The sequence below is a fragment of the Pleurodeles waltl genome, chromosome 4_2, assembly GCF_031143425.1.
Source record: "Pleurodeles waltl isolate 20211129_DDA chromosome 4_2, aPleWal1.hap1.20221129, whole genome shotgun sequence".
NCBI classification, from domain to species: Eukaryota; Metazoa; Chordata; class Amphibia; order Caudata; family Salamandridae; genus Pleurodeles; species Pleurodeles waltl.
The window spans coordinates 395,743,646-395,766,098 of record NC_090443.1 but is presented as its reverse complement, the minus strand read 5'-3'; the positions used below and the strand labels follow the sequence as shown (position 1 = coordinate 395,766,098).

Below are 22,453 nucleotides of genomic sequence, written 5' to 3'. Positions count from 1 at the left end.
ACCACCAGCATTCCCACTATACTGTATACACATTTGCTATATACACACTGTTACACACTGCACCCCTGGTGTAGCGTATGTCTTGCACAATTGCATGCACTCAGCACATGATTTCATCACGCACATACTTCCACACCAACCTGAAGGCCAAGGGTGAGTTGAACACACAGCAGCGGAACTTATAAAAAGGAAAGTGAGCCTGTAGGCCGCACTCCAGTGACATAGGGTAAGAAGGATCTGTTCACTACTACTGATCACTACACGGTATGTTGCCACCACTGCACTTATAGCCTTTCACCACTATGGGGGTAGCGCTTTGGGCACCTCTCCCGGTCCAACAAGATCGCAATCCTTGAGAGGTACCTGTGTTATGGTGCACATGCATGATCCAGGTTTGCCTATGACAAAATTCACATTAGGGATCCAGACTGTAATACATTTGGGCACCTAGGGCCACACAGAGAACTTTTCCATCCTAACAGTATGTATTTTAGATCTTCATACATTATTCTTTACAAATGTGGATATGGATGTAATTAATTTGGGTTAAATACTGATAGCAAAGTCGCATTTCCTTTGGAAACAACAGAATGAAATTGTATTATTTTTTAACAAGTAACGTCTCCCTTGATCTCCAACTCCGATTTTAGCAGAAAGACTAGACAGTGTCCTCCCCATCTGCTGTTCACATCCCCAATACTCACAAACATGTCTCATTATGCACACACATCATATGCCAGGTTCATATGCTTTTTCCTTCACAAGGCATTTTTGTACCAAACCTTAAAGGTGGGACACTCCTCACACCATGACTTTATATGCGGAAAATGTTTGTAGCACAGGGTGAGCAGCTTTAAAATAACAATCATGACTGTATTATTCTGAAATGTACAAAATGATATGTCAGTTCAAATTACAATATATTTTTTCTTTTCCTCTCTTTCTCAACCAAACACTAGCCTGACACATGTGGTGCACTAATTTGCCCACAGGATACGACAAGTGTAGCAAGGTGTGGTTGAATGGGCAGCTGGCCTTTTATTTATCCAGCACATCCTAGTTGCATGTTACATGTGGTTCGATGGCATGTGTGGTTGTAGATACACAAGTCTGCCATCTAGTGTTGGGCTCGGAGTGTTACAAGTTGTTGTTTTTCTTCAAAAAATGTTTGAGTGTCACAAGATAGAATGACTTCTCCTCTCTGTGATATTGCGCATGATCATTGAGTCCATTGTTAGATTGTTTTCTCTCCGCTGTCAGGTTTGTACAAGTTTTCTATTGCTCCATAAGATCTCGGTTCGGTCTCTTTCAAACTTTCCTTTCTTTCTTTCTCTCAAAGATGGTATAGTATTTCTATCTCATATTTCCACACTTAAACTAATCAATCTGATTTTCAGAGTCGGTTCAATGCCCTTAGGGATGTCCACGCCCTTCCTGAGCCCACTCTGTCAAGTGCTGTTGAAAATTGCTAGGTTAATGGAACAAACTCCATTTAGGTTCTGTCCTCGATGTCACTCCAAGTTCCTGCACACAGATCAACACTTGGTGTGTAACTTGTGCTTGGCCCCGGAACATAGAGGAGACCTGCAACGCTTGTAGGTCTTTTAGATCTAAGAAGACTCTCTGGGACCGAAGAGCATGTCGGTTGGAGATGGCGTTAAAGACACCGGACGGCACCCCGACCTCTTCAGAGAGGAACACGCACAAGAAGAAGTTGGACATTAGGCAGCTCTCTTGATTTCCGACTCTGAGTCGGACGAAGATCGAGAGCCAGTCCATTCCAGCAGCACAGTACGCGAGTACACCAGTCCCATTTTTGCACATTAAGACGTTAAAAAAGACTTCCAAGCTGGTCATCGGTCCACCACTGCCTTCGGGCAATGGTAGGATCCGAAAATTACATTTTAATGCTCTACCCTCTGTTTGGCACCAAAGTTTGCCAAGACCAAGATCTCTTCGGCACCCACCAAAGACTCAACATCATCCCAACCATTCTCAGGACCGAGTTAAGCTTTTGATTCAAGCACGTTGGATCCCAAAAAGCAGCCTTCAACATCTGCTTCGGAGCTGACACCTTCGGTTTAAAAAAAAAAAAAAAAGACTTACATTAAAAAAAAATCAGAACCGAAAATTAGGCTTTCCAAAGAATCCACAATTTCAGCTGAAGTGACTTCACCAGTGGAGCCAACTTTAGAAGTAAAGGACGCTCATCAGCGCAAGATACATACAAAAGGGAACAGGGAAAATAATTGCTTCTCCTCCTGTTCCAATTAAAGATACTTACCTTTCAAAAAATATTGGACACTGCTCCTACTCCTAAAAAAAAGTCTACAAGACAAAGGCAAGGATCCAGATCAACCTCAGCCTTTTCCACCTCACTCTCATTTTCCTGAACTTCCTCCTACTCCACCATAATCTCCTAAATCTTTCATACAGCCACAAGGGTCATCATCACCTCATAGAGATGACTTAGATGTAGAACTATGGTATTTATATGATCCAGATCCTGTACTCCCTAATGGGCCTGATTTATATCCAGCAAGACTTTCACCCCCTGAGGATACAACAGCATACAACCAGGTTATAGCAAGGGCAGCAGCATAAAATAATGTACAAATGCACACTGACCCTATTGAAGAGAATTTTCTCTTTGATACTTTAACCAACACTAATAGAGAGTCCGTTCCAACCCATGCTGTAGGGTTTGCTTAGACATGCCACTGAGATCTTCAAAGAAATTGTTAGGGTAAGAGTGATTACACCAAGGGTCGATTTAAAAAAAAAAAAAAAAAAAAAAAGCAAAACTGCACCCTCAGATCCAACATTTACTAAATCACAGCTATCTCCAGATTCTATAGTAGTAAATGTGGCACAAAAGCGTCCTAATAGTCAGTCCACAGGAGATGTTCCTCCTCCTGATAAGGAGAGCAAAAAACTGGACGCAGCGGGCAAAAGGGTAGCAGCAAATCATTGGAGAATTGCAAATTCTCAGGCACTCCTGGCAAGGTTTGGTAGGGCTCACTGGGATGAAACAGAGGAACTGCTCCAGTATTTTCTACAGGAGCATCAAAAAAAGGGTCAGGAGATGGTCTCAAAAGGGCAGGCCATTTCAAACAATTCAATTAGATGTGCCATTGATGCAGTGGATACAGCAGCGTGTGGTATAAACACCAGTGTTATTTTAGGAAGGCATGCTTGGTTGAGGTGCTCAGGCTTCAAGCCAGTAATACAACAGGCAGTTCTCAACATGCCTTTCGATAAAGAACACTCATTTGGCCCAGAGATTGATTCTACTATTGACAAGCTTAAAAAAGACGCAAACAGCTAAAGCTATGGGGGCCTTACTAACTAAACCAACTGGGGATAATTCTCGCAGGCCACAATTTAGGGGAGGTTTCAAGACCTCATCTAAAGAGCCTTTGACCTCCCAAACCAAACAAAGAACACATTTTTACAATAGAGGTTGCTTCAGAGGCTCTTTCAGGGGTGAAAATAATAGAGGCAGAGGTAAGGCGTTCACCTCTAGAGGTTCTGCCTCGAATAAAAAACAGTGACTTCTTACGAATCCCCACAGCACACACCTCTCCAGTGAGGGGAAGGGTACCAAATTTATATCTCTAGTGGTCCAATATCACAACAGATCAATGAGTTCTATCAATTATCGAACATGGGTATGGTCTACAACTCATTCCCACTCCACCAAATATTCCCCCTCATGTTCACAAACTCTCACACAATCATCTCATTCTCTTAAAAGAAGAGGTACAGTCCCTTTTCTCAAAGGGGCTATAGAACCAGTTCCCCTAACTCAACAAGGGTTAGGAGTATATTCCCTATACTTCATTATACCAAAGAAAGACGGCACATTAAGACCAATTCTGGATCTCAGATCTCTCAACCTATACATACTTCCAGAGCATTTTTATATGGTCACTCTGCAAGATGTTATTCCCATATTACAGCAAGGAGGTAACATGACAGCATTGGATCTCAAAGATGCTTATTTTCAGATTCCTTTACATCCAGCACATCGCAAACATCTCTGATTTGTCATTGCGGGAAAACATGATCAATTCAAGGATCTACCATTCGGGGTAACAACTTCTCCCAGGGTATTCACAAAATGCTTAACCGTAGTGGCTGCATTCCTCAGAAGACAACATATTCACATTTTCCCATACTTGGACGATTGGCTCATCAAAGCTAATACCATCCAACAATGTTAGAAGCATACTCAGTAAACCTTCTACACACACTGGGATTTACAATCAACTTTTTCAAATCCCATCTCCAACCCTCACAGATGCAGGTTTATTTGGAAGTAATTCTCACTACTCACTCAGGGTTGGCATATCCAAAACGGATTTGAGCTTTCCAAACTCTTCTGTCTCAATTACAGTAGAACCATACTTACACAGTGAGACTAGTGATGCAGCTATTAGGAATAATGGCTTCTTGCATTGCCATAGTTTCACATGCCAGACTACACATGCATCCGTTACAGCAGTGTCTGTCCCATCAGTGGTCTCAGTCACAGGGTCATCTTCACTATCTAGTGTTGTTGGAGCGTCAGACTCACCGCTCTCTGCAATGGTGGAATCACACCAACCTTTCAAAGGGGTAGCCCTTTCAAGACCCTGTGCCTCATATCACTCTTACTAAAGATGCATTACAGGTAGGCTGGGGAGCTCACCTCAACAACCTTACAGTACAAGGCAGATGGAACCCCATTCAACAAACTTACCACATCATCTACTTGGAGTTACTAGCAGTCTTTCTAGCGCTCATAGCATTTTAGCCACAACTCTCCCACAAAGTGGTTCTAATCTGTGCAGACAACATGACAACTATCAATTATCTGCAAAAACAGATGGGGATACACTCATCTTAGTTGACCCTTCTAGCTCAGACAGTTTGGAAGTGGGTAATTCACAATCACATTCAGCTACTGGCAGAATATCTCCCAGGAATGGAAATCAGTTTGTAGACCTCCTAAGCAGGATCCAGCAACAAATCCACAAATGGGAACTTCACCCACAAGTACTTCACCAATACTCTGGGGACCACCAGAAATAGATCTCTTCGCCACCGTAGAAACATTTTAAATGCCAAAACTTTGCGTCCAGATACGCACACCCTCAGTCCAAGAGCAATGCTCTATGGATGAATTGGTCAGTGATATTTGCTTACACTTTTCAGCCTCTCCCACTCATTCCATTTCTGGTTCGCAAACTGAGCCAAACATCGCTAACCATGTCCCTTGTACTCCCACATGGGCATGTCAATCTTGGGACACAACACTATTGGATTTGTCTGTGGTTCTCCACCAGAAACTTCCCAGCAGACCAGACCTTTTGACTCAAAAGCGACGTCCTATCAGATATCCAGACCAAAAAAACACTCAATCTTGCGATATGGCTCCTGAACTCATAGAGTTTGGATATTTACAACTTTCTTCTGAATGTGTGGACATTCTTAGAGAGGCAGGTAAACCTACAACTAGATGGTGTTATGCTGCAAAGTGGAAACGTTTTGTATGCTACTGTCAGCCTAAACCTATTGATCCACTGAAAGCATCAGTGCAAGACATATTTAGCATACTCATCTAGCAGACTTCATTTAGCAGCTGTAGCAACTTACCTCCAAAACAGACAATATATTTCTTTGTTCAAAATTCCTGTAATTTAAAGCGTTTATGGAAGTACTTAGGAGGATTTTTTCACCCAGGGTTCCTCCAGCTCCACTATGGAACTTTAATATTGCCCTTACTACACTTATGGGTCCACCATTTGAACCCATGCACTCCTGTTCTTTGCAATTTGTTTCATGGAAAGTTGCCTTTTTAGTGGCTATCACTTCTCTGACATGTACGTGAATTACAAGCTTTGACTTTAGAAGAACCCTTTTTTCAAGTACATAGGGATAGAGTAATCCTTAGGACAAACCCTACATTTCTCCCAAAAGTAGTTTCACCATTTCACATTAACCAATCAATTGAGCTACCTTTTTTTTCCCCACAGCCAGACTCTGTTGCTAAAAGAGCTTTGCATACACTAGATGTTAAACAAGCTTGTATGTGTTACATTGACAGGACTAAAAGTTATAGAAAATCCAAACAGCTGTTTGTAGTATTTTCAAAGCCTCATAAAGGTAATCCAATTTCAAAAAATTGAATACCAAGATTGATAGTCAATTTTATTAAAACTTTTTATCTGAAAGAAAAATAGTTGCTTCTGTGGCCTTTTTAGGATCGTTCCAATAGCAGATATTTGTAAAGTTGCTACTTGGTCTGTACCACACACATTCACTAAGCACTTATAGTGTAGATGTTTTAGCTTGCCAACTAGCAAATGTTGGCCAGGCAGTGCTCAGGACACTTTTTCAGGCTACTCCAACTTCTACATACTAGCCACCTGTTACTTGGAGGCGATTGCTTTACAGTCTATGCAAAGCACGTGTATCTCCACCACACATGCCATTGAATGGAAAATGTTACTTACTCAGTAGACATCTGTTCGTGGCATGTAGTGCTGTAGATTCACATGCGCCCTCCCTCCTCCCCAGAGGCCTGTAGTTGTTGTAGGAAAATTATTTTGCAAATATTGTACATATCTATATACATTGCATGGACTATATATATATATATATGTGTATGTATGTATGTATGTTTGATGCCATGTGTAGCTGCAGATACACATGCTGTGCATATTCCGACATCTAGTGTTGGGCTCTGAGTGTTACAAGTTGTTTTTCTTCAAAGAAGCTTTTTCGAGTCGCTAGATGGAGTGACTCCTCCTCTCTGTGATAGTTCACCTGGGCATAGAGTCCTTTGTTAGATTGTTTTCTCTCCGCCGTCTGGTTCGGATGTGTTCCCTCTTGCTCCGGTAGCTCTCGGTTCGGTACTATCTGAACTTCTCTATCCTTTCCTTTAATGTCGGTATCGTTTTCGAATCGGTTTCTGACTCCACTCGATCCGATTGTAGCATCGGGATCGATTAAACACCCTTTCGGGCACTTGCGCCCTTCTCGGGCCTGCTGCGTCACAAGCTCATGGATTGGAATCCATTTCGAATCGATGCCAAGTTCCCCTACATAGACAAGCACTCGGTATGTAACCTCTGCCTTTCTCCAGACCACAAAGAAGAGACCTGCCAGGCGTGCCAATCCTTCGGATCCAAGAAGACCTTACGGGATCGAAGAGCAAGATGGCCAGAGATGGCTTTAAAGTCGACAGAACAAACTCCCGACATCTTCCATGAGGAACAGGCACAGACTGCAGTCTCCATCCCAGACTCCGACTCAGATGGGGTCAGCTAAATTTTACCTGCGCCGCAGTACATGAGTACACCAGGCCCTTACCATCAAAAAGTGACAAAAGGCCTTTGGTTCACCACTGCTTGCTGGCCATGGTTCGACCCAAAAACTACATATCGTCGACCGTCCCTCTGGTTTGGCGCCGAAAAAGATAAAAACTCACTTCACTGAACAGACTACCATGCCTGTTTCGGCACTGAGTGGAAAGTTGGAGGCTTCCACTATGGAACAGAGACGGCTACATGCCACATCGAAGCCGAAACATCTATGCTCCTCTTCGCAGCCAAAAGAAACTTCCATTTACTGCTGAAACCACCTTTTCTGCCTGTTTGAAAGCTTGGTGATAGAATGCTTTAGAGCATTCATTGCCGGGGAGCAAACAGGTTCCATCTCCAGAACAGGAAACAGATGAAACCGACATTAGACCAATTCTTGAGGTCATGGTCCATAAGCAAAGGAGAATACAGATCCAAAAGGATACAGGGAAGATTATTGCTTCTCCTTCTCTTATGACAAAGAGGAAACTAACATTCCAACAAAGCTTGGAAACTGGCCCTTCACCAGCGAAGATATTTAAACCCAAGGAGAAGCCAAAGACAGTGCATCAGCCTTCTCCACCGCTTTTGCCTTTCCTTCCCTCTTCTCCATCACCTCACACTCCACCACCACCTTCACCCACACAGTTTTCCACACAATCTATCTCCCCTCATGGGGATTATATGGGTGAAAATACTTGCATGGACCCATGGAATATGTACGATTCTGACCCAGTTCCATCTAATGACCCTGATCTATATTCTACAAGGCTGTCTCCACCTTAAGACACCATGGCCTATAATCAGGTCTTTTCCAGGACAGCCACATACCATAATGTACAGATGCACTCTGAGCCCATAGAGGAGGATTTGTTATTTAACACTCTTTCCTCTACACATAAACATTACCAATGTTTGTCAATGTTACCAGGTATGTTAAAAACATGTTGATATTTTTAAAGAGCCATCAAAGGCTAGGATATTAACTCCTAGCGTGGATAAAAAATATAAAGCTGCACCATCTGATCCAGTGTTTATAACACAACAGTTGCCACCTGATTCCATCATGGTCAGTGCAGCTAGAAAAAGGGCAAACAGTCCACAGGGGATGCCCCCCGATAAGGAGAGCCGCAAATTCGATGCAGCGGGCAAAAGAGTGGCAACTCAAGCTGCAAATCATTGTAGAGTTGCCAACTCCCAAGCTCTTTTAGCCAGGTATGATAGGGCATATTTGGACGAGATGCAGGAGTTCCTTCAATACCTCCCTGTAGAACACCAAAAAGAGTACAGCAGATAGTGGCAGAAGGAAAAGCTATTGCCAATAACCAGATTAGATCTGCACTAGACGCAGCTAACACTGCAGCTAGGGGAATTAACACTAGTGTCATGATCAGAAGGCATGTTTGGTTGCGGTCCTCCGGATTTAAACCTGAAATACAACAAGGTGTCCTTAACATGCCATTTAATAAACAGCAACTATTTGGACCTGAGGTGGATACCACTATTGAGAAATTAAAAAAGGACTTCGATACAGCAAAGGCAATGGGAGCCCTATACACAACACCTTTTTGGGGCATTTTTCGTAAACTTCAATTCAGAGGAGGTTTTAAACCCCAAACATCAGAGGCCTCTAACTCGCAACAAAAACAGGGACAACAATATTATCCCTGGGGATCTTTCAGGAGCTCCTATAGAGGACACAGTTTCAGAACTTGGGGCAAATCCGCTGCCACAAGAGGTGCCTCCACCTCATCAAAGCAGTAAGTTCCCCTGCATCCCCACACAGCACACATCTCCTGTGGGAGAAAGACAGCAATATTTTCACAGTCATTTGCAACAAATTACATCAGGCCAATGGGTACTGTCATTTATCCACAATGGTTATTGCCTAGAACTAATTTCCACTCCACCAAACATTCCCCCCTCAGTCACACAGGCTTTCTCCCGAACACATTGGTCTGTTAAAACAAGAAGTAGAATCTCTTCTACTCAAAGGTGCAATAGAGGTAGTTCCTATCAGTCAACAAGGGACCGGTGTATATTCTCTGTACTTCCTCATACCAAAAAAGGATGGCACTCTCAGACCAATTCTCGATCTCAGACCTCTCACTCAGTACATTCTCTCAGAGCATTTCCACATGGTCACTCTACAGGATGTCATCCTTTCTTACAAAAACAAGACTACATGACCGCATTAGATCTTAAAGATGCTTACTTTCATATTCATCCAGCACACTGCAAGTACTCAAGGTTTGTGATAGCAGGCAAGCACTATCAGTTCAAAGGACTACCCTTTGGAGTAACTACAAAATGCCTAGCAGTGGTTGCAGCATACCTCAGAAGACAGTACATACATGTCTTTCCTTTTCTGGACAACTGGCTCATAAAAGCCAGCACCTTTCAAACCTGTCAAAAACACACACAATACGCAATAAATACCCTTTACAGGCTAGGGTTCACAATCAATTACCAGAAATCTCACCTTCAGCCAGCACAAATTCAACCATATCTAGGAGAAATTCTGAACACTTAGTCAGCATTAGCCTACCCAAATCAACAACGAATTCAAGCGTTCCACACTCTCATATCCCAATTACAATTCAATCAAACTTACACAGTAAGGTTTATCATGAAGCTATTGGGAATGATGGCATCATGCATAGCAATAGTGCCCAGCGCACATCTAAACATGAGACCCCTCCAACAGTGTCTCTCACAACTCAGGGTCAACCACACGATCTAGTGTTGTTGGACCGCTAGACTTACAGTTCTCTGCATTGGTGGAATCATACCAACTTATCAAAGGAGTGGCCATTTCAGGACCATGTGCCACAGACAATCACCACAGATGCATCAATGACAGGTTGGGAAGCCCATCTCAACAATCTTAAAATTTAGGGAGAATGAGACTCAATCCAGCAAACTTACTGTATAAACCACTTGGAATTGCTGGCAGTGTTCTTAGCATGACAACAATGTATTATCTGCAGAAACAGGGGGGCACACATTCATCTCCATTGTCCCTTCTTGCAAAATTTGGAAATGAACGATTCACAATCGCATTCAACTATTAGCAGAGTATATCCCAGGGATACACAACCAACTAGCGGACCTCTTAAGCAGGACGCAACAACAAATACATGAATGAGACATTCGCCCACAATTAGTTCAACTGTACTTTCACATGTGGGGAACACCAAGCATAGACCTCTTTGCAACAAGCGAAAACGCAAAATGCCCAAACTTCGCATCCAGGTACCCACACCCTCGATCCAAGGGCAATGGATCAGTGGGTCAGGGATATTTGCTTACGCTTCTACCCCCTCTCCCACTAATTCCATTTCTGGTCAACAAAATTTGTCACACCTCCCTCACTATGATACTCATAGCTCCCACGTGGGCACGTCAACACTGGTACACAACACTGTTGGATCTGTCTGTAGTGTACCACATCACAAGCTTCCGAACGGACCAGACCTATTGACTCAAAACAAAGGCCAAATCAGGCATCCCTGTCCCAGTGTGCTCAACCTGGCAATTTGGCTCTCGAGGTCATAGAATTTGTGTATCTACAGCTTCCATCAGAATGTATGGACATTCTAAGAGAAGTATGCAAACCTACAACCTGACAGTGCTATGCAGCCAAATGGACACGTTTTGTATACTACTGTCAACCTAAAAACATTGATCCACTTAAAGGATCAGTACAGGATAAAGTTTGTTTTTTGCTGATTTAAAAAAAAGAAAAAAAGAAAATCTAGCATATACATCTTTTAAAATCCATTTAACAGCAATATCAGCTGACATCCAAAACAGACAACACACTTCTCTGTTTAGAATACCTGTCATAAAAGCTTTTATGGAAGGCCTAGAGTTCCACCAGCTCCTGCCTGGAATCATAATATCGTGCTCACAAGGCTTATGGGTCCACCATTTTAACCTATGCATTCTTGCGCTCTTCAATTTCTCTCATGGAAAGTTGCTTTCTTGGTTGCAATTACTTCCTTAAGGAGAGTAAGTATTCATCTTAGAAGAACCTTTCTTCCAAATTCACAAACACAAAATAGTACTTAATACAAAACCAAAATTTCTACCTAAAGTGGTTTCACCATTTCACATCAATGAGTCAGTGGAATTGCCAGTCTTCTTTACACAGCCATATTCAGTTGCTGAAAGAGCTCTCCACACTCTTGATCTCAAAAGAGCTCTCATGTATTATATATACAGAACAAAAGATTTCAGAAAATCTAAAGAACTTTTTGTGGCTTTTCAACAGCCTCATAAAGGGAATCCTATTTCCAAACAAGGATTGGCCGGATGTATAGTAAAATGTTCAAACTTGCTAGCTTAAAGCTAAAAGGTAACTGTTAGTAACTACTAAAGCACATTCTACTAGAAAGAAAGGAGCTTCAATGGCATTTTTAGGAAATATACCAATGGCAGACATATGTAAAGAAGCCACATGGTCCACAATTCACACATTTACCAAACACTATTGTGTGGATGTGCTATCTCACCAGCAAGCAAATGTTGGTCAAGCAGTGTTTGAAACACTATTTCAAGCTACTCCAACTCCTACAGGCTAGCCTCCGCTTACTTAGGAGGGAACTGCTTTTCAATCTATGCACAGCATGTGTATCTGCAGCTACACATGCAATTGAACGGACAATGTCACTTACCCAGTGTACATCTGTTCGTGGCATGTAGTGCTGCAGATTCACAAATGCGTCCTTCCTCCTCCCTGGAAGCCTGTAGCTGTTGTAGTACTTTCTTATGTAAACATGTATATCCATGGCATTGGCATCTTCTTTACTTATTATATATGTGTACATATAAAATTCTTCACTCCTTACTTTACCCTCCTGCGGGAAAACAATCTAACAAAGGACTCTATGCCCATGCGCACTGTCACCAAAAGGAGGAGTCACTCGATCTCGTGACTCGAAAAAGCTTCTTCGAAGAATAACAACTTGTAACACTCCGAGCCCAGCACTAGATGGCGGAATATGCACAGCATGTGAATATGCAGCACTACATGCCACAAACAGATGTCTAGTAGGTAAGTAACTTTTTTCCATTTTCTTCCTCCATTTTTTTTCAACTCATTACACCCTTGGGGCAGGTATGCTTTAACCACGAAAAAATCCTTCATCCGATAGGTGTAGTTATTTATTTCCTCCACAGCGGTCTCTCCCTTATTCTCAGGGCTTCACTAAGCCAAAAATATACACAAGCCTCAATGAAAGTAATTTCTGATCCAGACGCAAACATCTGGTGGTGGTTCCAGTTCACACTGGACTGACAATATTGAGAGCTGCTTAGACAGATCGCCATTGAGGCTGACAAACATGGAACCAATTAGACAATGTTGACTAACATTTTGATCATTTCTGCTTGGAAAACAGCACCAGTTACTTACATTCTTAGTGATTCTATTCTATGCTGCTTTCAGAAATTAATTGTACATTCCTAAATCATGGCCATTTTTTCCATGCATTCTAACAGTGTGATGTGAAATCATGGAGTTATGGTTTCTGTTGCCAACTACAGGGTTGTTTTTAAAAGAAAAACATGAAATATATATTTCACTGAATAAAACAAAAGTTAAAGGGATATTATTGGTAGGTGAAACTTCCAATTAAAATACACAGTTTTAACTAAAAAACACAAAAATTCAGCAGCTATAATTCTCCATATTACCTATGATTAGTGCAGTAAAGTATCTATAACTCACCCCGCTGCCATGCAAAGTTTTGTCATAGGTGATGTAATTTCAGATGCTACAGTGATATTATCAATTATGTCATAAAACGTGCAATGAGTGATGTAATATAAAGTATTTAGCAGTTACACCCACTCAGACACCATACAGCTGTTCACACACCTACTGAGAGACCCAGAAAACCACTTGCACACCACACAGTGGCGGTCCTCGAAGCCAAAAGCGGCCCAGGGAGGAGGCCAATAGGTTGGCTGCCTTTTGTGGGTTGGCCACAGGCCAGGTATTGTGGCCCATCAACCCCCCCCCCCCCCCCCCCCCCCCCCCCAATTTTGGGCACAGACTTTGGTTGTGTGCTGTGGCAGGTGGATTAACATATGGCAATTAAAAATTACTTTGTTAAAAAAACAGAAAACTAGAAATTTACTGAAAAAGCAAAGGTTACAGCAGCGTTACAGTTCAGAAATAGCATTAAAAACAGACTTTACACACACAACACTGCAGATATTCACCTGTCATACAGTCGTAGTAATCTCTAGTAGCTATAACTCTAAGAAGCTATAACTTTGGAAATAGCATTTTAAAAAAAAGTAGAAATTCACTGAAAAAAGCAACAGTTAAGCATAGTTAAGTTCAGATTTTATACACACATCACAGAAATTCACCAGTCATAGTAATCTCAAGTAGCTATAACTCGTCCCCTAAGGTAACTGTAACTTTCGCTATGCACAGCTAATTACTGCAGAAAGCACCCCCCCCCCCCACACACACACACACAAAAGTATCAAATGATAAAGGGGAGAGGCATTCCAAATCTCATTAGTACAAGTCTAGTGCTATGCTTTTATTTGATTATAACTATCGACCCCTTTTAATTTAAACCATAGATTCCTCCTGTTTTCCATTTGTCTGTTTGATGCGCAGCCCTCCAGGATAGAATAAGGGCCTTTTTGCTGTAGTGGTGGCAATAGCTTTTCTACCAAAACGTGCCCAAGATGGTAATACACAGATAATAAAGCGAACTCTGGATAATATCGGTCTTCCAAAGACAGCTCAGTCTTTGTCTCTGGTGAAAGTCTGTAGTGTGTCACTCTGAGGTCAGGCACGATTTGCTTTTCAGCTTTGGTGGTACCTGGAAGCTAAGTGTTGCTGACCAACTTTTTAATGTCCACTTTGGAAACAGCATCATTCTAAGATTTGATGCCACAGTTCATTCCTTTTAAAGAGGGATTGCAGTGAAAATCACAGATACCTGTCTGTTATCCGCAGGCCATTTATTTAGTTGTCAGATTTATTTCTTATTTGCTGTAGTTTATTCCTGTTTGCCACACCCTTCTGTGAAGGAGAGCAGAACCTCCCCCTGCCCCTTTTTTAACCGTTACTCTTTCAGGGATTGGGTATTATCCGATCTATTGAATGTTGGACCTCTTGGTCAGTTTCACTTCCGAAGCATTTCCTTCAGTTCTTCCATGTTATTATTATTTTTTTTTTTTTTTAGGGGTTATGGGGCAGTGCTCACGTCTTTGACACAATGGGGTAGCGCTTTATGATGCCCCCCTGCAGAATGTGATTTGGGGCCTCTTGAGTTTCCTATATTTCCCAGAAATTCATGGACTTTCGGCTGGTAGGGGCTCCCTAGAGGGTTAGGGGCCCTAGCGCTGCAGGGGCCTGCATTAAGCCCAGCTTAGTCACCCCCACCTTATCTTACTTCTGAATCACCTTTTCACTTAGTCCTCAAAGTTGGTGATGTTGACCATGGCCTCTCCTGTCCTCTCACAAGTGACCCCGCCATTGAAGTCATGGATCTGTTTGAACCAAGATGCTGAGTGCACCTCTGTGGGTTTTTACGTTTGAGAATCTGAATTTAAAGAAAAAGCCCCGTAGCTCACGTTTCTCTCTGGGTTCTTTATTCCTAAAACATAAGTATCACATCTGTTCTCCTGTATCTCACGCTGCTTGAATTCACTTTCCCGGTCTATTCCCTCATGGAAATGTCCGAGGCCTTTGAGAAACCATCTCGGGTCTTGCTCTTTGAGGCTGGATTAGTCTGACCTGCCTCTCTGCTAGCCCTGACGCCAGTTTTTAACTTGAGGTCGCTTTGGCAAACTCATTAAGGGCTAGGTTGTATGTTCATGCTGTACAATAAATACACACAACAGAGTACAAGAGAAACAGACGCCACCTTTCTTCCTCCAGTTATAGACATCTGCATGAAAATTTAATATGGGTAGGGTCAAAAGGATGACACAAGGGGGAAATCAAAAGTGACTTTTTTCCTCTTAACATTTTTCTGTTGTCACAGGAGTCTAATGGAGATGTCTGTTGAGCATCTGTGACACGTAATGGTAATGAGTGTCTGTTACACGTAATGTAATCCTCTAACTGTAACTGAGACTTGTCAGTTAAGTATAATTTACCACCAGAGTGTGACTGTCAAATGCTGGACTATCATTTACGAGCACACTTCATAATTTCCATCACTGCTAAATTATGACATTCTTTTAAATGTCTTCACTAATGCTACAGCGTTTAAGTAGTGGGCCACGTAGATTCAGAGAGAATTTGGAAGACAAGACTTATTTGAACCAAAATTAGAAATGAACACACCAACAGATTGAACCAAATAAATGTTTCCACTTTCCACTGCCAGTCTTTCATAATTTGATTAAAGCATCACCTAAATGCCGGAAGAAGATAGAAAATCTGAGGGATTTGTGTGAATGTTAGTTCTTTAAACTGAATCTGTAATGTAGGTTGCACCTAGATGCCCCTTTAAGTCTACAGGAGTCTTAAAAATACAAAAAATGATTGCCAGGAATGGAAACCCAGTCTTAGATTATTATGTCCCAGTTTGTTTTAATTTGATTTTAAATTGTGTGTTTCTGTGGGGTGTTAAATGTTTTTGGCCATTGAAGAATCTTTTGTTAGTTTAAACTTATAATTTAATTCAGCGTTATAAATACATTACACCACGTAGGCATCAAGTAACCTCAGATTCGTTTCCAGTTCTCGGTGATTAACATGCCATGTTGCCATAACCTCACCGTGCCTGGTTTTGGTTGTCTGTCCATCTTCCCTACAATGCTTTACCATCTGTCAACCACAGGGTCCATCGTTTTCTCTCTCTGGGCTCGGATTGCCAGTCAAACCTAGACTAGTGTTTGCCGTTCCTATTACTGTACCCTACCAGCTAACTCCTCGAGGCGTCTCCTATTGAGCATCTCAATTCCCACTTTACATCCCACCCCCATCTCCCTTTATTTCCTACCCCTAGGGGTTCATCTCGCAGCAGACTGATGGCCAGTGGTTCTGATAATTCCCTAATCGTTGCCATCTATGTCTCCAGATCTTCTTCTGCTTTCTGGCCTCTCCTTGTCGATTTACCATAGCTCCATCTGCCAATACCGGGCCCTTTCCCAAGGCCCACGAAGTTACAAGTGATTTTAGTTCTTCATGACCTTTGACTTGTTACCTTGATGTTTTACATTGACTAGAACCTGGACAGAAAAGCACTATTGAGATTTGCTATAGGTAAAACACAGAGATGAGCATTATTGCTGAACCAGATCACTACCTGGCAGCCAAACCCATTTAATGAGTGATGTAGAATGAGAATACCTTAGGTTTATTACAAATCTTTATCAAGCTTGTGTTAATCATAGATGCTGAGAGAGAGCACAAAGATGCCAGGTATAGGAATCATGCAGACAGTGTGTAACACTTGTGGTTTATTATTTTTAATTACCTTGGTGCTGGGATTAGCAGATTTGCTATTTTTAAGATGTACATTCATTTAAAGAGGCTTTTTAGAAAAATTTTGCATTTTCATCTTAATATTTGCTCTTATTCATTATTCAGGGGCACCAAATGCAGTGGTTAATTGAACTGCAACGGTGTTCTAACTTGCTTTCTCTAGTAGTACCTTTTCATTCTTTTTTCCTCTGTCAAGCTTTTTATCCAGATGATGTTGGCTGTAGAGAGAACCTGTCTACAGAAGTGATACTGTGTGTTCTCCCAATAAGCTCCAAATTTTGGACACAATCTCTATGGTTAAACTCGCACATCTTTTACTCTCTATTAGTAGCTATTGTCAAGTAGCCAATATATGCTTTTGGTAATGGGAGTGCATCTTGGTCCCAGATTCATTATAATGTAGAAACATCTGTGTCCAGCCAAAGATTTTACTTAATAAAGGCTCTAAGATTGATTAAACAGTAAAAATGAAGCGCTGCAGAGGAAAACCCTTGAAGCTAGGACTGGACTTTGCAAAGCCCAGGGACTTGTACCAAAGAACCCATCACCTATTTAGTAGGTCAACTAACCAGTAGGTTATTTTTCATTAAAACTCACAACTAATCTGTAGATCTCAAGGCCTTGTTCCCTAAACCCTTCACAAAACGCTCAGTTTCATGCTGCAATAGACCATATTGGTCCATTGTTAGCATGCCTCTTGGGGAGCTGTGAGGTTTGCAGCTTTTCTGAACTGTTTTTTCACAGCGTTCCCCCACTCTGTCACTTCCATTTGCTTCTCCAACTAAGTTGTTGGGGAAATACAGAAAGGTTCGATAAAAGCTACTTTGTGGTGTTAACTTTTTCTCATGCTCAAGTGTTTTTTAAGCTCAGACTGAGACTCTACCACCTCATGTCTTCAGCGTATGGTACAAATTTCGAGGCCTTCCAGCGCTGTTTACAGTTACTAACAATTATGCTTAGTGGCAAATGACTAAATTTTGGGAGTTTATAGCCTTTCTGTTTAGGTCACAGTCTGCAGGGTGGTTAACCTATATGACAGCTAAAAAAAAACGTCATGGAAAGCCCCACAGCCAGACTAATTCTCTAGGTTCTTAAAGCTTCTTTTCTTCCAGCATTAATTACGAGCATGAGGCCTATCCAGGCCAACTCACTATGCTGACAGAAAAGCTCCAAGTGAAAATCTATAAAAGGTGTTCAAGCTTCCACAATATTTAAGGAGCAACCTGATAAGGTTAGAATTTGGCCTGGAAGGCCAAAATTGGGCACATATGGGGTTTTTCATGAAGTACTACCACAAAATAATCATGGCACCAACTAATACTCTGAAATAAGCTCTTCGCCACATTTTTGAAATAGACAAATCCCTGATCACAAAACTTACCCACAGCACTAACTATCCTACAAATCGATCAAGCAGAATTGATAAAATGGGCACAGTCACAAATATCTATCAAGGCAGTCTTGAAAAGACAGATAGAAACACTCTCCCGTGCATGTGACCTGGGAAAATTGAGCAACACTCCAGTGCAAAGAGCAGTGTCGGCATCCTATATGACACGCAGTATCTGGCACCTCAACCCTATCTAGCTTGCCCAATTAGGCAGGCCTGTGAGACAGATTGCTTTTACTAGACTGCTCGGCCTAAAAATAAAGGAACTCAATTCAAAATGGCTCTCTGTCACCAACATAAACTGTTGCAGGCTCCTTGGCTATAAACCAGACATTCATCCATCTACTATGCTGCTGCCCGGTACTGTTGTACTCACAACGCACTTTACTAAGACCTCTCTTCCTTTGCCACAGCATAGGATCTTGTATCGAGGCTAGAACTTTTGTTTTCACTCTGTAAGCCAGCAGGACTGGCGAAATTTGGTAATTTCCTCTCGCAGCTGCAAGCAAAATTAAATTAAAATTGCACGTCCATCTGATTCAATTTGTAAATATTTTAATAGTTATAAATTAATATTTTATTTTATAAAAACTCATCAAGTTTTAGCATCTTTCTTTGCACTTCTCATTACTCAAGTTTTATAATTGTATAAGGGGTTGTAATTTTAACAGTTTTAAGGGTTAAGAATTGTTAATACTATTCAACAGCGGCTTACTACTTGAATTACTAGCTGATGTCTAATATTGAGTGTTTCTTTACCTAAACATATCATCACTTACCACAACAGCACTTTTATTTAACTTGCTATATTATGTGTATTTTGCAACGATTTTAAGTAATCATGTAATGATGATGATGGTTAACCTGCACTATTGCTAGTCAGACTCCCCAGTGGTTAGTCTGTTGCGGATCTCAGCTCCATGATCTTTACAGGACTGACATCCTGGCCCCAGCCCCTAGTCGTATGGCTCCTTTTACTGGGGATGCTTCGGCAAAGGAGGCACACCAGGTAGGAGCGTGATCCAGGCAGAGGTATGTCTAACTTGTTTGGATTTCTTGTAGTTCGAAGGAAAACCAGCACCAGGTGTGTTAATGTTTAGAAAGGCTTTCAAAAGGTCCAAGAAGACCCCCTTTGTCATTCGGAGTACTGATCGGAGAGCTGAAGATTTTTTTACTGTGTTGAGCAGCTGGTGTCTGATCCCACCCTCAGTACACAAGGAAGTGTTATTGAAGGTTTGCATTTAATGGCAACACAGGAAGTGACATTTCTGCTGATGTATTCTTGGGCATGTTTGAGGGAAGGAGGCTTAGAAGTAAAGTGTGTGAATTAGAACCTGCTGCCAGACTGAAGCAAGCAACTCTTTATAAGGAAATAGTAGATTCCCATCTGAGCAGACTGGGCTCTTGTCAGCGTGTCTGCCATCTACTGAAGTTTTAAAAAGACTGTGGTGGGCATCGAGTCCCCTGGCAGGGGATCTATGATTTGAATGATTGTAGTGCTTGTAAGCAAGTAGCTCTTTGGGGGATGCTGCTTAAGCCTCTTCTGTCAGTCAAACCCAGGTGTGGGCTACTTACCTTTGAAAATGCTCTATCTATTGGATACCTTTTCTAACAGATTCATTACCATTTGAATTAGCCAGGTGCCTGGCTGGATCCGGAAACTTTCATGTCAGTAGCTCCCATGCCCCGGCAGGTGGCACCACTGGACTCCATGGTGACCTTGTTCTGCCTCTGGAAGTGATGGCCCAGGGCCATATGTAGGTACCACACCTGTGTGATTGTTAGTTTAACTTTCAACTCTTCTGTTTTGTTGCATGTGGATCATGCTTGATAAAACTGCAAGAGAGTCAGTGTGTGAGATGTAACTTGTGGACTTTTTAGAAGCCTAAAAAAACATTATTGAAATTCCGTAACTTGTTCTTCTGATGAATACTTTAAACCACAGATTCCTCCTCGTTTTGAATACATACCAAATTAGTGCCTCCCAAAACTTCGAAAATGTTGGGAAATGGACTTATAGCAGGACGCCCTGTAAGACTGGGGGAGAGGGGAGGGAGATACGGCCCTTCCTGCAAATTAAAGGTTGTAATTCCTAGTGAAGGTTTGTATGGATGCTCATGAGGCAGCCTGACAGATGTCCAACACCAATACATCCTTTGCCGATACTGTCATGGTGGATGTGACTCAGCTGAGATGGGCCTGAAGGCCCTCAGGAGGCTCCTTTTTGGCCAGGGCATAGATAGCATTTTTTTATGGAGAGGACCAACCACTTCAAGAAGGTTCACTTCAGGACTTCCACTTCTTTAAAAGGTCCCATTGAGGTATAAATAAGGGCTCAGGGGGAGACACATATAAGCGAGGTCCTTGAAAAAACACATCAGAGCTGGTCACTTGAATAATGAAGGTTGAAGGTCAAACCGTTTCCAGGGATGCAGCACCCGCCGGATTTATGGTCCTGCACCACCTTGCTTTTTGCAGTACCACGTGGTGGTCTTGTCTGTTAAGAGCTGAATTTGCTTGCCCTTAATGAATGGGAAGAGCTTCAGAGCCCACTCAGTGGCACAGAGCTACAGCAGCAAGTTGATGTGGCACCATTGCTCAGTCGGTGACCACAGGTCTCTATGCCTGCCTGCCTGATAACCACTCTATTATGATGCATCTGGCACTACTTGAAGCTCTGATGGGGTAGGGAGGATTCTCTGCTGCACGTTACATTGGTGTCCCACTGCCACTCTTGAAGGTCGGTCTGTCTCTTTTGAAATGCGGATGCAGTCTGAAAGGTCAAGGCTTGAATATGCCAATGATCATGTTCCACCAGCATGAGGCAAATAGGCTGTGAAGCCTTAAAATCATTGGTATTGGAACACAGGAGTGAGCCCAAAACATCTGGATCATAACACGAATGTCCCTGATTTCCTGCAGGGTGGAAATGCCCTGAATGCTAGACTGTCAAGGATGGCTCCCTATGAATGGAATCTTAACAGGCTGCAAATTAGATTTTGATTAATTGAAAAACCCCAGGAATGACAGAGGGTGACTTGTCTGCAGACTGTTATGAACAAGTCTTCTGAGGCTGCGTTTTGCTGCCAGCTGGTGTGGTCAGGGAATACATATTTTCCTTACCTGTGAAGATGGGCCGCAACCCCACTCTCTTAATGACCAGAAGGCAGAGGAGAGATTGAGGGGGAGAGTGGTAAGTTGAAAATGCTCCAGCACTGCCGCAAACGGCGAGTACTGTACAAAGGACACATGTAATTACATGCCTTGCATGTGCAAGGACACTATCCAGTCCTCTGGAGCGTAGGCAGAAAAAAACCTGTTCCAAACCCATCATCTGGAACTTGCCATCCCGACGGAAGGTGTTTAAAAGCTGTAGATCTAAAATCTGCCCGAGTCCTCCATCTGTTTTAGGCACTGGGAAATAATAAGAGTAGCACTCCTTGCTCTTTTATGCCCCTGAGATCTTTTTGTCCACAAGCAGCTGCACGCCTAACACAAGAATGGAGACATGATCTGCCAAAATCTGCACACAAAGAGTGGGATATGTGAAGGTAAGTGCGTAGCCTTGTTGAATAATCTGCAGCACCCACAGATCTGAAAATATGCCACGCCTGCTGTGCATTAAAGCAAATTGCCCATATTTTTTTGCAAGTAACCATAAGCGGGGAAAAGAAAGTGGATTTGGCCTAGGCTCGGTCTACAACCTCTGAAGACGCAAAAGGATTGTTTTCAGAATTCGTCCAAAGCTAAAGCAGTAGGCCATGGTCAATTCAAAGTGAGAAATAGTCTTGGTGCAGACTGACTACTACCCTAGACATAAATTGGTCATCGGCACATGATCTGGTGCAAGCTTTGAAGTCTGGCTGGCACCGGGGCACTCAAAAATGACAAGACCACCAGCACCAAGAATGGAGGCATGGGCCGGTGCTGGCAGGGAGCCAGGCGGAGGCCTAATGGGGTCAGTCAGCACTGGGATCGGACCCTTTGGCAGGATGACAGCAGGGTGTCCTGGGGTTCACAGATGCTACACAGGACCCCAGCATTGCTTTGAAACGTTGTTGTATGGCCTCTCTAAAGGCCTTAATCTGCTGCAGCGTTGGCAGAGAAATAGGGTACTTAGGGTGCCCCAGTAACAGCCTTCGAACAGAGCTAGACTTGGATATTTCCAGCAGTCATGTTCTTGGGGTGCCAACTGCACATCTTCTCCCCTGGACGAGAGTGGTGAGACGTGGACAATTCCTG

The 22,453-nt window shown here is 42.5% G+C and overlaps 1 protein-coding gene across 5 annotated transcripts in view; it reads left to right on the top strand.

Annotated features, from left to right (window-relative positions):
• RALGPS2 (Ral GEF with PH domain and SH3 binding motif 2) overlaps positions 1-22,453 on the top strand; it is an 812,647-nt gene that overhangs the window by 321,846 nt on the left and 468,348 nt on the right. The gene's annotated exons all lie outside the window — the stretch shown is intronic.